This window comes from Cherax quadricarinatus, chromosome 79, assembly GCF_038502225.1.
Source record: "Cherax quadricarinatus isolate ZL_2023a chromosome 79, ASM3850222v1, whole genome shotgun sequence".
NCBI classification, from domain to species: domain Eukaryota; kingdom Metazoa; phylum Arthropoda; class Malacostraca; order Decapoda; family Parastacidae; genus Cherax; species Cherax quadricarinatus.
In genome coordinates, this window is record NC_091370.1 from 6,152,856 (window position 1) to 6,169,270 (window position 16,415).

At 42.4% G+C, this 16,415-nt stretch overlaps 1 protein-coding gene across 1 annotated transcript in view; it reads left to right on the plus strand.

The window, feature by feature from the left end:
• The first annotated feature begins 311 nt into the window (after positions 1–311).
• LOC128705326 (uncharacterized) overlaps positions 312–16,415 on the plus strand; it is a 161,384-nt gene continuing 145,280 nt past the window's right edge. Inside the window, exon 1 of the mRNA XM_070101862.1 lies at positions 312–516. The gene's annotated coding sequence lies outside the window, so the exon portion shown is untranslated. The remainder of the gene's footprint in view (positions 517–16,415) is intronic.

A 16,415-nucleotide genomic window follows, 5' to 3' on the forward strand; every position in this document is an offset into this window, starting at 1 on the left:
AAATATACATAATTTATACATGTATTTGTTAAGTGATGATTATATATGACCTGCTGACGTATTGAAGGAAATAGATCAAACCAATTTATATATATATATCAATTTATATTGAGGATGCTGGCTTAATAATGTATATGACTGCGCCATAAAGCGCCGTGTTTTATTACCACCAGAGTAAGTAATAAATCTTGGGGAACAAAATCTTTACGGGATGTGATTCAGAAATGATAAAAAAAATCAATGGTGATGCGTCTGGCAGCGGAGCGAGGTGTCAGAGGAGGGAGAACATATTGTACAGTGACTGCAGTAGTTGAGTGAAGTTGTGTTGTAACCTGTGTGTGTGTATGTGTGTGTGTGTGTCTATCATCACTGTGCCTGTGTAGCGTGTGTACCTCAGTACAGTGGTGTACAGGGAAGTACTGTACTCAAGTGTGGGGGGAGGAGGAGGGGCTAACACCGGAAGCTGACTCTGTATATGGGTTAATTCGGGTGTGGTGGTGACCTTGCAGCTCCCGGGTCAGTATTTCTCTCTTATTAAATAATTATCGCCAATATTTACTTCCAAGAACTCTTATTATTTTATATTAGTTTTTGTTTATTGTTGTCTATAAGTACACAAACTTTTTTTTTGTTATTTTGTATATATTGTAACAGTAACTGACGTTAGTCTGACCATTTTTATGGAGTTATCTTAGGTAATTTACCTACCCTGTGTAACCCCTGTAGGTTTAGCTCTTCTTTTTGATAATAATAATAATAATAATAATAATAATAATTAGGTAATTTACACATATGTTACTAAGTATGATAACTATTTATGTATACATGTACCTAAATACACTTATTAATATACATAAAAGACCAAACTTATATAAATACTGCCCCCAATATAATATAATATATTATATATATATATATATATATATATATATATATATATATATATATATATATATATATATATATATATATATATATATATATATATATATATATATATTATGTATAATTACTACCCCCGCTGCTCCCTCCGACACACTATATGCACCGAGAAGTGTATATATACACCGTGAGGTGTATGTATACATATATATACTGAGTTTTCACTTACATCGGTAGTTTAGGTATTAAATTATTCTTGACTGGTGATGAACAGTCGACCTGCAGTCTTAATGACCATCGTGTAGTAGAAAGGCTTGAAACCCCACTAACCAACCAAGCAACACACTTATAATTCACTCTGGAACTATAGTAGTACTAGACTAGTAACTAAGATGAACTATAGTGGTACTAGACTAGTAACTAAGATGAACTAGAGTGGTACTAGACTAGTAACTAAGATGAACTATAGTGGTACTAGACTAGTAACTAAGATGAACTATAGTGGTACTAGACTAGTAACTAAGATGAACTATAGTGGTACTAGACTAGTAACTAAGATGAACTATAGTGGTACTAGACTAGTAACTAAGATGAACTATAGTGGTACTAGACTAGTAACTAAGATGAACTAGAGTGGTACTAGACTAGTAACTAAGATGAACTATAGTGGTACTAGACTAGTAACTAAGATGAACTAGAGTGGTACTAGACTAGTAACTAAGATGAACTAGAGTGGTACTAGACTAGTAACTAAGATGAACTATAGTGGTACTAGACTAGTAACTAAGATGAACTAGAGTGGTACTAGACTAGTAACTAAGATGAACTAGAGTGGTACTAGACTAGTAACTAAGATGAACTATAGTGGTACTAGACTAGTAACTAAGATGAACTAGAGTGGTACTAGACTAGTAACTAAGATGAACTAGAGTGGTACTAGACTAGTAACTAAGATGAACTATAGTGGTACTAGACTAGTAACTAAGATGAACTATAGTGGTACTAGACTAGTAACTAAGATGAACTAGAGTGGTACTAGACTAGTAACTAAGATGAACTAGAGTGGTACTAGACTAGTAACTAAGATGAACTATAGTGGTACTAGACTAGTAACTAAGATGAACTAGAGTGGTACTAGACTAGTAACTAAGATGAACTATAGTGGTACTAGACTAGTAACTAAGATGAACTAGAGTGGTACTAGACTAGTAACTAAGATGAACTATAGTGGTACTAGACTAGTAACTAAGATGAACTATAGTGGTACTAGACTAGTAACTAAGATGAACTATAGTGGTACTAGACTAGTAACTAAGATGAACTATAGTGGTACTAGACTAGTAACTAAGATGAACTAGAGTGGTACTAGACTAGTAACTAAGATGAACTATAGTGGTACTAGACTAGTAACTAAGATGAACTAGAGTGGTACTAGACTAGTAACTAAGATGAACTATAGTGGTACTAGACTAGTAACTAAGATGAACTAGAGTGGTACTAGACTAGTAACTAAGATGAACTATAGTGGTACTAGACTAGTAACTAAGATGAACTAGAGTGGTACTAGACTAGTAACTAAGATGAACTATAGTGGTACTAGACTAGTAACTAAGATGAACTAGAGTGGTACTAGACTAGTAACTAAGATGAACTATAGTGGTACTAGACTAGTAACTAAGATGAACTATAGTGGTACTAGACTAGTAACTAAGATGAACTAGAGTGGTACTAGACTAGTAACTAAGATGAACTAGAGTGGTACTAGACTAGTAACTAAGATGAACTATAGTGGTACTAGACTAGTAACTAAGATGAACTAGAGTGGTACTAGACTAGTAACTAAGATGAACTATAGTGGTACTAGACTAGTAACTAAGATGAACTAGAGTGGTACTAGACTAGTAACTAAGATGAACTATAGTGGTACTAGACTAGTAACTAAGATGAACTAGAGTGGTACTAGACTAGTAACTAAGATGAACTATAGTGGTACTAGACTAGTAACTAAGATGAACTATAGTGGTACTAGACTAGTAACTAAGATGAACTTCATATTACTTTAAGTTCAAGACATACTTGGCACTGAGACATGATACTGCATGACGGGGGCTACACACTGTATGACGAGGGCTACACACACTGCATGACGGGGGCTACACACACTGCATGACTAGGGCTACACACACTGCATGACGGGGGCTACACACTGTATGACGAGGGCTACACACACTGCATGACGGGGGCTACACACACTGCATGACTAGGGCTACACACACTGCATGACGGGGGCTACACACACTGCATGACTAGGGCTACACACTGTATGACGAGGGCTACACACACTGCATGACGGGGGCTACACACTGTATGAAGAGGGCTACACACACTGCATGACGGGGGCTACACACACTGCATGACGGGGGCTACACACACTGCATGACGGGGGCTACACACACTGCATGACGGGGGCTACACACACTGCATGACGGGGGCTACACACTGTATGACGAGGGCTAAACACACTGCATGACGGGGGCTACACACTGTATGACGAGGGCTACACACACTGCATGACGGGGGCTACACACACTGCATGACCAGTGCTTCACACACTGCATGACCAGTGCTCCACACACCACACTGCATGACCAGTGCTTCACACACCACACTGCATGACGGGGGCTACACACACTGCATGACGGGGGCTACACACTGTATGACGAGGGCTACACACACTGCATGACGGGGGCTACACACTGTATGACGAGGGCTACACACACTGCATGACGGGGGCTACACACACTGCATGACTAGGGCTACACACACTGCATGACGGGGGCTACACACTGCATTAAGGGGCTACACACTGCATTAAGGGGCTACACACTGTATGACGAGGGCTACACACACTGCATGACGGGGGCTACACACACTGCATGACGGGGGCTACACACACTGCATGACGGGGGCTACACACACTGCATGACTGGGGCTACACACACACTGCATGACGGGGGCTACACACTCTACTTGACGGGGGCTACACACTGCATGACGGGGGCTACACACACTATTTGACGGGGGCTACACACTGCATGACGGGGGCTACACTGCATGACGGGGGCTACACACTCTATTTGACGGGGGCTACACGCTGCATGACGGGGGCTACACACTGCATGACGGGGGCTACACACTGCATGACAGGGGCTACACACTGCATGACGGGGACTACACACTGCATGACGGGGGCTACACACTGCATGACAGGGGCTGCACACTGCATGACAGGGGCTACACACTGCATGACGGGGACTACACACTGCATGACGGGGGCTGCACACTGCTTGACGGGGGCTACACACTGCATGACGGGGGCTACACACTGCATGACAGGGGCTGCACACTGCATGACGGGGGCTACACACTGCATGACGGGGACTACACACTGCATGACGGGGGCTGCACACTGCATGACGGGGACTACACACTGCATGACGGGGGCTGCACATTGCATGACAGGGGCTGCACACTGCATGACAGGGGCTACATACTGCATGACGGGGACTACACACTGCATGACGGGGACTACACACTGCATGACGGGGACTACACACTGCATGACGGGGACTACACACTGCATGACGGGGACTACACACTGCATGACGGGGACTACACACTGCATGACGGGGACTACACACTGCATGACGGGGGCTGCACACTGCATGACGGGGACTACACACTGCATGACGGGGGCTGCACACTGCATGACGGGGGCTACACACTGCATGACGGGGGCTGCACACTGCATGACGGGGACTACACACTGCATGACGGGGACTACACACTGCATGACGGGGACTACACACTGCATGACGGGGACTACACACTGCATGACGGGGGCTACACACTGCATGACGGGGACTACACACTGCATGACGGGGACTACACACTGCATGACGGGGACTACACACTGCATGACGGTGACTACACACTGCATGACGGGGGCTACACACTGCATGACGGGGACTACACACTGCATGACGGGGACTACACACTGCATGACGGGGGCTACACACTGCATGACGGGGGCTACACACTGCATGACGGGGACTACACACTGCATGATGGGGGCTACACACTGCATGACGGGGGCTACACACTGCATGACGGGGGCTACACACTGCATGACGGGGACTACACACTGCATGACGGGGGCTGCACACTGCATGACGGGGGCTAAAATTGAGTTCTTCATATCCGTATATTTTGTCAATTTTATCTTTGGTTTTTATTGTAAGGAAGTTGAATAAGATAATATAATACAAACCTTTATTAATACGAGCGATCTGACCTACATCAAAATACTCTCTCTCTCTCTCTCTCTCTCTCTCTCTGTATATATATATATATATATATATATATATATATATATATATATATATATATATATATATATATATATATCACAGCTAGTACTTCTACGTTTCGCTCTGATGAGGCTCTACACAGCGAAACGTAGCTCCCGTGAAAACGTGTCCTTCAGCTTGAGAGTATCCCTTTAATTTCTGGGTTGTATAGTGGTATCCATCATTGTTTGTTGTGACATTGATTAATAGTGATATTCCTAGCTTGATTTTGGTGCATCCATCAAGGAGAGTGATTAAGGGATCTTGATCCATGGAACCAAAGCTACCTTTCCCTTCCTAGTATCAAACTTGATTTACTCTCATTCGCAAGATGATCAGTGCAGACACATATACAGGAAGTGGAATAGCCTAGCAAGCGAGGTAGTGGAGGCAGGAACCATACATAGCTTTAAGATGAGGTATGATAAAGCTCATGGAGCAGGGAGAGAGAGGACCTAGTAGCACTCGGTGAAGAGGCGGGACCAGGAGCCGAGTCTCGACCCCTGCAGCCACAATTAGGTGAGTACACACACACACACACACACACACACATACACATACACATACACATATACCACATACACGAAACAAGTGGTACAAGAATGGTATACAATACCGACATCTGGTTATCTTTATTGTAGATGTTTCGCCATCCAGTGGCTTTATCAATACAGATTCTATAACATAATTTGAAAACAGTAGAACTATAGACAAAAGATGAGGTAATCAGTCCCTCAGCCTTGGAGTTGGTATGAAGAGCACCGTAGTCGTGGAGATTCTGGAGCAGAGGCAAGGAGGCTGGCGCTTATGGGGAGTGGGACGTGTAACAGACGAGGGCATAGTTACTGGTAGGCGGGATTTCCCAGTGGAAGTAGGTCATACCCAAAGGGATGGATAAGTTGTAGTAGCCATGAAGAAGGTCATGTTGATGTTCTCTGAACCAGACACTGCAACATCATGGAATCTTGCTTCAAAGGACATCAATATGACCTTCTTCATGGCTACTACAACTTATCCATCCTTCTGGGTATGACCTACTGGGAAATCCCGCCTACCATTGACTATGCCCTCGTCTGTTACACGTCCCACTCCACCTGACGTTAGTATATAAGCGCCAGCCTCCTTGCCTTTGCTCCAGAGTCTCCACGACTACGGTGCTCTTCACAAGAACTCCAAGGCTGAGGGACTGATTACCTCATCTTTTGTATATAGTTCTACTGTTTTCAAATTATGTCCTTGAATCTGTATTGATAAAGCCACTGGATGGTGAAGCGTCTAGTGGTACACTCTGTAATCACTATTTTACTACATTTAAACCACACAATAACCAAATTTCTGTAAACTCAGCATTGTAATCCTTATAGAGAATAAACTTTGAATTGAATTGAATTGAATACCCAGATGTTGCAGGTCAGGCCAGGATTCGACTCTACGACACATTGTCCCGCCTCAAGAGACAACATAACGTACGTGTCACCCTATCCACTATGTCACGAGTGTCCTCGCAACATGAAACAAGTCTAGTTCGCTAGGCTCATGTTTGTAGGATCGATGGTGAAGTGGATAGGGTGACACGTACGTTGTCTTCTCTCTTGAGGTGGGACAATGTGTCTTGGGGTCGAATCCTGGCCTGTCGCAGTTTGGTAAATGATATATATATATATATATATATATATATATATATATATATATATATATATATATATATATATATATATATATATATATATATGTCGTGCCGAATAGGCAGAACTTGCGATCTTGGCTTAAATAGCAACGTTCATCTTGCCATATAGGACAAGTGAAAATTTGTGTATGCAATAATTTGGCCAAAATCATTCTGAACCTAACGAAAAAAATATATTTCACTGTTTGTTTAGTATTAAATTATTGTAAACAAATCTAAAATATATTTAGTTAGGTTAGGGTAAAATAAATTGTTCTTGTTATAATAAGGTTAGGTAAGTTTTCTAAGATTCTTTTGATGCAAAATTATAATTTTTTACATTATCATTAATGAAAAAAATATATCTTTAAACGTATAAGAGAAAATTTTAGAAAGGACTTAATTTTAAATGAGTTCTTGCTAATTGACCAGTTTTACATATTCGACACGACATATATATATATATATATATATATATATTGTGTGTGTGTATCATACTAAATCAGCCGAACTCCATTAAAAATTAAATCTTTCCAAAAAAAAAAAAAAAAAAAAAAAATTGCAGATTAATAACTATTTTTCTTTCATTATCAATGATATAAAGATTTTATTTTTGGATCAAAACTAACATAAAAACCTCATCTAACCTCCCATAAAGTTACGTATTTTTTCTAGCTAAATTCTGCTATATATATGATAGGTTAATATAAATTTATTTACTGTTATTAATATATATATATATATATATATATATATATATATATATATATATATATATATATATATATATATATATATATATATATATATATATATATATAATATATTCGTACTCAGATCGATTTTTCGCAATTTTTTTTTTCATTCGGCTTATTCGGCAAATTGAACCCTTGCCATATAGACGAGGGTTCACTTGCAGGTTGAATGCCTCACGGCTGAGTTACGGAGCTTCTAATAGGAAAGTTTCACAGACAACACTGTTGTGTCTTTTCTGTGTCAGAGGCCACTGTCTGTGACTTGACTGTTGTATCCCTCAGCCACACTAACTTTCACGGTGAATCTATCACCTCCCTTAAAGCCACGTAGTCTATGAACTCTGATTTATGTCGTGGTAAAGGACTGTAAATGAATAAACTGAAAGATGGACTGGAAGATTGAACCGTGGTCCTGGTATTGGCAGGTCCAACGATTTATAGGTGAAACTCCGTGGCTCACTGGTAGAATACTGGACCTGCCAGTACCAAGACCACGGTTCAATACTCCCGCAGTCCATCTTTAATTATTCATATACAGTCATTATTACGACTTATATCGATCTCCTTCACACTCTGCATCAAAGTACACAGCATTACATATACCACACAGCCAGACCACATTAACATACGCACCCAATACACCAAAATCAAATCAAACTCTTTATTTCTTCGTAAACTTACAATGTGTGGTTTACATGTTATAAAATATTACAAAGAAAGCCTCTAGCATGCCTAGGTATTTGTTCTTATAGCCGGGAGTACCAGGCTTATGTTAGGGTTGCTTTACCAGACACTGGTCTACCAGACATTTTAGAGTGCTTTTCAGTTCAGGACCCCTCAAGGGAAGTTCCTTGATGCTGGTGAGGGGCTCTTGATCTAGGGAATTGGATCTGTGTTCCAGTTCCCTGAATTGAGCCTGAATACCTTCCATCCCCCCCACATGCGCTGTATAATCCTACGAGTTTAGCGCTTCCTCATGATTATAATAATAATTATAATTCAGGAAGCGAGCAAAATTATCTACAAACATTTTCTCAGACTAGGGCATTACTCCAACCAGCGGCAGAATGAGACGAAACAATTACACCAGCGTGACGCTTGTGGTGGTATGGGAAGCGACACTTAGTCTGTGCTAGGCGCCCGTTCTTATCTGGGGTGTAAGTGGTACTCTGCGTACTTTTGATGCACAGTACCCAGGTTACCTGGAGGTTATTCCGGGGATTAACGCCCCCGCGGCCCGGTCCATGACCAGGCCTCCCGATGGATCAGGGCCTGATCAACTAGGCTGTTACTGCTGGCCGCACGCAGTCCAACGTACGAGCCACAGCCCGGCTGATCCGGCACTGACTTTAGGTATCTGTCCAGCTCTCTCTTGAAGGCAGCCAGGGGTTTATTGGCAATTCCCCTAATGCTTGATGGGAGGCTGTTAAACAGTTTTGGGCCCCGGACACTTATGGTGTTTTCCCTTAGTGTACCAATGGCGCCCCTACTTTTTATTAGGGGCATTTTGCATCGCCTGCCCGGTCTTTTACTTTCGTAGGGAGTGATTTCTGTGTGCAGATTTGGGACCATTCCTTCCAAGATTTTCCAAGTGTAGATTATGATATATCTCTCCCTCCTGCGTTCCAACGAGTACAAGTCAAGTGCTTCCAAGCGTTCCCAGTAGTTAAGGTGCTTGACAGAACTTATACGTGCAGTAAAGGATCTCTGTACACTCTATAGATCTGCGATTTCACCTGCTTTGAATGGAGATGTTAATGTACAGCAGGATTCCAGCCTAGAGAGAACAAGTGATTTGAAAAGGATCATCATGGGCTTGGCATCTCTCGTTTTGAAAGTTCTCATTATCCATCCTATCATTTTCTTTGCACGTGCGATCGTGGCACTGTTGTGATCCTTGAAAGTGAGATCCTAAGACATTACTACTCCCAGGTCCCTTACATTAGTTTTCCGTTCTATTGTATGGCCGGAGTCAGTAGTATACTCTGTTCTAGTTATTATCTCCTCCAGTTTTCCATAACGGAGTAGTTGGAATTTGTCCTCATTGAACATCATATTGTTTACCGTTGCCCACTGGAAAACTTTGTTTATATCTTCTTGGAGGTTAACCGCGTCCTCAGCAGATGACAGCCTCATGCAGATCCTAGTATCATCCGCAAAGGATGATACGGTGCTGTGGTGTATATCTCTGTTTATGTCTGATATGAGGATAAGGAATAAGATGGGGGCGAGTACTGTGCCTTGTGGAACAGAGCTCTTCACTATGGCAGCCTCCGATTTAACTCTGTTGACCACTACTCTTTGTGTTCGATTTGTTAGGAAGTTGAAGATCCATCTTACCCTTGTCTGAGAGAAATATGTGGTCCTATAGCCTCGGAGAAAAAAGTAAAATAGATTCAAGGATAAAACTTAAATTCTAGAATCGGTTTGTCGATGAGCCTTAAACCCGGCTTTTTGAGGAAGCCTGTTCCACATTATTCCATTGATTAAGGGTCTTTGATCCTACTGGAACAAATTAATATCAACAGCCAAAGCCTAAATATTTGGAGATTTTGTATTGTTCCCGGTGATCAGCAGTACCTCTCTGTTGCACAAAACTATACCTGGAGAGGGTTTCGGTGGTCAGCGCCCCCGCGGCTCGGTCTGAGACCAGGCCTCGTGGTGGATCAGGGTCTGATCAACCAGGCTGTTACTGCTGGCCATACGCAGACTGACGAGCGAACAGACAAAGATGTCAGCCAGACTGCCATTCCCACGCTGAAAGTCTGCCGTTCCCACGTTGAGAGTCTGCCGTTCCCACGTTGAGAGTCTGCCGTTCCCACGCCGAGAGTCTGCCGTTCCCACGTTGAGAGTCTGCCGTTCCCACGTTGGGAGTCTGCCGTTCCCACGCCGAGAGTCTGCCGTTCCCACGTTGAGAGTGCCGTTCCCACGTTGAGAGTGCCGTTCCCACGTTGAGAGTCTGCCGTTCCCACGTTGAGAGTCTGCCATTCCCACGTTGAGAGTCTGCCGTTCCCACGTTGAGAGTCTGCCGTTCCCACGCTGAGAGTCTGCCGTTCTTCCAGAGATAGTTAAGTTGTGACACCTTGAGGGAGGTTAGGGAGATAACCTGGATGGCTAGATGCTAGCTATATCTTAACTTTGATATATACCTTTGAGGAGTTCCGAGAGTTTTTCTATTCTCGGAGCCCGGCCATGGGCCAGGGTCGTCTGGTGATTGTCTGGGAAACCAGACTGTTGTTGCTGGAGTCCCGCTGCCCCACATATCCATCACAGCCTGGTTGATCTGGCACCTGGTGAAGATACTTGTCCAGTTTCTTCTTGAAAGCTTCTAGACTTGTTCCAGCAGTGTTTTTGATATCTTCTGGTAAGATGCTGAATAGTCTGGGGCCACGAATGTTGGTACAAGGTTCCCTTAGTGTGCTTCTGAGCCCGGCAGCCGATGTGAGGTTCCACTTGACGACTTCGTTGTGTTTTGCATCCCAACCTACGAGTTATGACAGTTTACACCATGAGTACCAATGCTGAACTATTAATTTTTATAGGGGGTGGACTGGTAAGCCAGTGGAAGGCTTTGGTCAAATGACCAAAAGCTCCAGGGGCGGGTCATGATGTGACTAAGAACCGCATCATGAAACATTTCTCTTTTTTACCTGGCGAATCTTACCTAACCTAACACCATGAAGAAATTATTATAAGGCAGAGAGCCACTGCAGGTTGAGGTGTGTCCCCACAGCTGAAATAGGAATTGTTGCGAAGAAGTCTCCAGAGTGATGTGTAATCACAGCTTTGGGGGTGATGTGGTAGTGGAAATAAGCCACTGTCTGACTTTTTTGGGTCATCCTACGCAATTTACATATGTTACTAGGTATGATAATTGTACCTATGTGTATCTGTACCCATATAAAATTTTCTGCAATGGGGCAGTCCCTTCTACATATATATGTAAATTAATCGATGAAAGAAGCTTGAGTGTTTATGGCACGAAGTTTCATCAGAATCTGAGTGACTCAGTGGAACGACTCATAGCCCAGCAGGAAATCTTAAAAATACAGAAGGAATCTTAGAGGTCTCCGAAGAAGTGTTCGGGGTGTGCTGGAAGCTGGCTTCCAGATGGGGGACCAAGAGCTGGCATGGCATCCACAGCGTTTCCAGAATTTACAAAAAAAAAAAGTCTGACTCCGTGTTATTGTTGCTAACAAGTGTATTAACCACTGTGGTAGACGGCAGCCGAATATCAAGAAGGGTAGTATCAAGAAGGGTAGTATCACGAAGGGTAGTATCAAGAAGGGGAGTTTCAAGAAGGGTAGTATCAAGAAGAGTAGTATCAAGAAGGGTAGTATCAAGAAAAGTAGTATCAAGAAGGGTAGTATCAAGAAGAGTAGTATCAAGAAGGGTAGTATCAAGAAGGGTAGTATCAAGAAGAGTAGTATCAAGAAGGGTAGTATCAAGAAGAGTAGTATCAAGAAGGGTAGTATCAAGAAGGGTAGTATCAAAAAGAGTAGTATCAAGAAGGGTAGTATCAAGAAGAGTAGTATCAAGAAGGGTAGTATCAAGAAGGGTAGTATCAAGAAGGGTAGTATCAAGAAGAGTAGTATCAAGAAGGGTAGTGTCAAGAAGGGTAGTATCAAGAAGGGTAGTATCAAGAAGGGTAGTATCAAGAAGAGTAGTATCAAGAAGGGTAGTGTCAAGAAGGGTAGTATCAAGAAGGGTAGTATCAAGAAGGGTAGTATCAAGAAGGGTAGTATCAAGAAGGGTAGTGTCAAGAAGGGTAGTATCAAGAAGGGTAGTATCAAGAAGGGTAGTATCAAGAAGGGTAGTATCAAGAAGGGTAGTATCAAGAAGGGTAGTATCAAGAAGGGTAGTATCAAGAAGAGTAGTATCAAGAAGGGTAGTGTCAAGAAGGGTAGTATCAAGAAGAGTAGTATCAAGAAGGGTAGTATCAAGAAGAGTAGTATCAAGAAGGGTAGTATCAAGAAGAGTAGTATCAAGGGTAGTATCAAGAAGAGTAGTATCAAGAAGGGTAGTGTCAAGAAGGGTAGTATCAAGAAGGGTAGTATCAAGAAGGGTAGTATCAAGAAGGGTAGTATCAAGAAGAGTAGTATCAAGAAGGGTAGTATCAAGAAGGGTAGTATCAAGAAGGGTAGTATCAAGAAGAGTAGTATCAAGAAGAGTAGTATCAAGAAGGGTAGTGTCAAGAAGGGTAGTATCAAGAAGGGTAGTATCAAGAAGGGTAGTATCAAGAAGGGGAGTATCAAGAAGGGTAATATCAAGAAGGGTAGTATCAAGAAGGGTAGTATCAAGAAGGGTAGTATCAAGAAGGGTAGTATCAAGAAGGGTAATATCAAGAAGGGTAGTATCAAGAAGGGTAGTATCAAGAAGGGTAGTATCAAGAAGGGGAGTATCAAGAAGGGTAGTATCAAGAAGGGTAGTATCAAGAAGGGTAGTATCAAGAAGGGGAGTATCAAGAAGGAGAGTATCAAGAAGGGTAGTATCAAGAAGGGTAGTATCAAGAAGGGGAGTATCAAGAAGGGTAGTATCAAGAAGGGTAGTATCAAGAAGGGGAGTATCAAGAAGGGTAGTATCAAGAAGGGTAGTATCAAGAAGGGTAGTATCAAGAAGGGTAGTATCAAGAAGGGGAGTTTCAAGAAGGGTAGTATCAAGAAGAGTAGTATCAAGAAGGGTAGTATCAAGAAGGGTAGTATCAAGAAGGGGAGTATCAAGAAGGGTAATATCAAGAAGGGTAGTATCAAGAAGGGTAGTATCAAGAAGGGTAGTATCAAGAAGGGTAGTATAAAAAAGGGTAGTATCAAGAAGGGTAGCATCAAGAAGGGTAGTATCAAGAAGAGTAGTATCAAGAAGGGTAGTGTCAAGAAGGGTAGTATCAAGAAGGGTAGTATCAAGAAGGGTAGTATCAAGAAGGGGAGTATCAAGAAGGGTAATATCAAGAAGGGTAGTATCAAGAAGGGTAGTATCAAGAAGGGTAGTATCAAGAAGGGTAGTATCAAGAAGGGTAGTATCAAGAAGGGGAGTATCAAGAAGGGTAGTATCAAGAAGGGTAGTATCAAGAAGGGTAGTATCAAGAAGGGGAGTATCAAGAAGGGTAGTATCAAGAAGGGTAGTATCAAGAAGGGTAGCATCAAGAAGGGTAGTATCAAGAAGGGTAGTATCAAGAAGGGTAGTATCAAGAAGGGTAGTATAAAAAAGGGTAGTATCAAGAAGGGTAGCATCAAGAAGGGTAGTATCAAGAAGGGGAGTATCAAGAAGGGTAGTATCAAGAAGGGTAGTATCAAGAAGGGTAGTATCAAGAAGGGTAGTATCAAGAAGGGTAGTATCAAGAAGGGTAATATCAAGAAGGGTAGTATCAAGAAGGGTAGTATCAAGAAGGGGAGTATCAAGAAGGGTAGTATCAAGAAGGGTAGTATCAAGAAGGGTAGTATCAAGAAGGGGAGTATCAAGAAGGGTAGTATCAAGAAGGGTAGCATCAAGAAGGGTAGTATCAAGAAGGGTAGTATCAAGAAGGGTAGTATCAAGAAGGGTAGTATGAAAAAGGGTAGTATCAAGAAGGGTAGCATCAAGAAGGGTAGTATCAAGAAGGGGAGTATCAAGAAGGGTAGTATCAAGAAGGGTAGTATCAAGAAGGGTAGTATCAAGAAGGGTAGTATCAAGAAGGGTAGCATCAAGAAGGGTAGTATCAAGAAGGGTAGTATCAAGAAGGGTAGTATCAAGAAGGGTAGTATCAAGAAGGGGAGTATCAAGAAGAGTAGTATCAAGAAGGGTAGCATCAAGAAGGGTAGTATCAAGAAGGGTAGTATCAAGAAGGGGAGTATCAAGAAGGATATTATCAAGAAGGGTAGTATCAAGAAGGGGAGTATCAAGAAGGATATTATCAAGAAGGGTAGTATCAAGAAGGGGAGTATCAAGAAGGGGAGTATCAAGAAGGGTAGTATCAAGAAGGGTAGTATCAAGAAGGGTAGTATCAAGAAGGGTAGTATCAAGAAGGGTAGTATCAAGAAGGGGAGTATCAAGAAGGAGAGTATCAAGAAGGGTAGTATCAAGAAGGGGAGTATCAAGAAGGGGAGTATCAAGAAGGGGAGTATCAAGAAGGGTAGTATCAAGAAGGGTAGTATCAAGAAGGGGAGTATCAAGAAGGGTAGTATCAAGAAGGGTAGTATCAAGAAGGGGAGTATCAAGAAGGGGAGTATCAAGAAGGGGAGTATCAAGAAGGGGAGTATCAAGAAGGGGAGTATCAAGAAGGGTAGTATCAAGAAGGGTAGTATCAAGAAGGGGAGTATCAAGAAGGGTAGTATCAAGAAGGGTATCAAGAAGGGGAGTATCAAGAAGGGGAGTATCAAGAAGGGGAGTATCAAGAAGGGTAGTATCAAGAAGGGTAGTATCAAGAAGGGTAGTATCAAGAAGGGGAGTATCAAGAAGGGTAGTATCAAGAAGGGTATCAAGAAGGGGAGTATCAAGAAGGGGAGTATCAAGAAGGGGAGTATCAAGAAGGGTAGTATCAAGAAGGGTAGTATCAAGAAGGGTAGTATCAAGAAGGGTAGTATCAAGAAGGGTAGTATCAAGAAGGGGAGTATCAAGAAGGGGAGTATCAAGAAGGGGAGTATCAAGAAGGGGAGTATCAAGAAGGGGAGTATCAAGAAGGGTAGTATCAAGAAGGGTATCAAGAAGGGGAGTATCAAGAAGAGTGATGTAATCAGAATTGCTAAGACAGTTCTGTTTGTCTTTTTCAGTTTTTATTTCACTAACTGACCCAAATTGTCGATAAAATAATCGTCTCCGAAAATCAGGCAGTGGGATAGCGTTTGTGGCTTTATCCTGGTGGCTTTATTGTGGCTTTATCCTGGTGGCTTTATTGTGGTGGTTTTATCCTGGTGGCTTTATTGTGGCTTTATCCTGGTGGCTTTGTTGTGGTTTATCCTGGTAGCTTTATTGTGGTGGCTTTGTTGTGGTGGTTTTATCCTGGTGGCTTTATTTTGGTGGCTTTATTGTGGTTTATCCTGGTGGCTTTGTGGTGGCTTTATCCTGGTGGCTTTATTGTGGTGATTTTATTGTGGTGGCTTTATCCTGGTGGCTTAATTGTGGAGTTTTATCGTGGTGTTCAGATGTACGTACGTCACGGGCTGCCCAGATGCTGACAGAATCTTTAATTGTACTGACGAAGACCAGGATCATGCAACTATGTATGATAACTTCGTAGATAATGGTCTTATGCACCTTCATGTTTATTAAATCTAGTGGCCCGTAATACATCCAGGATGTATACATTGAGGTATGTGTCTCTCGGAGTATATATACCTGGAGCATACATGGAGGGTGTTCCGGGTGTTCCAGGCTGTTATGGCTGGCCGCACGCAAACCGACGTATGAGCCACAGCCCGGCTGGTTAGGTACTGGCTTTAGATGCCTGTCCACCTTCCTCTTCTTGAAGACAGCCAGGGGCCTATTGGCAATCTCCCTCATAAGAACATAAGGATGGAGGAACACTGCAGAAGGCCTATTGGCCCATACAAAGCATGTCGTTATCAAAATCACCACTACCCAAGAAGTTACTCTCGTACCCACGACACCAGTCAAACCCAGTCCCTGCCCCTGGGAGGCAGTTGAACAGTCTTGGGCCACAGACACTTACTGTGTTGTCTCTTAAACCCGTAGGGATTATTCAGTGCCTTGGGGGGATGGAAGGAATTCAGG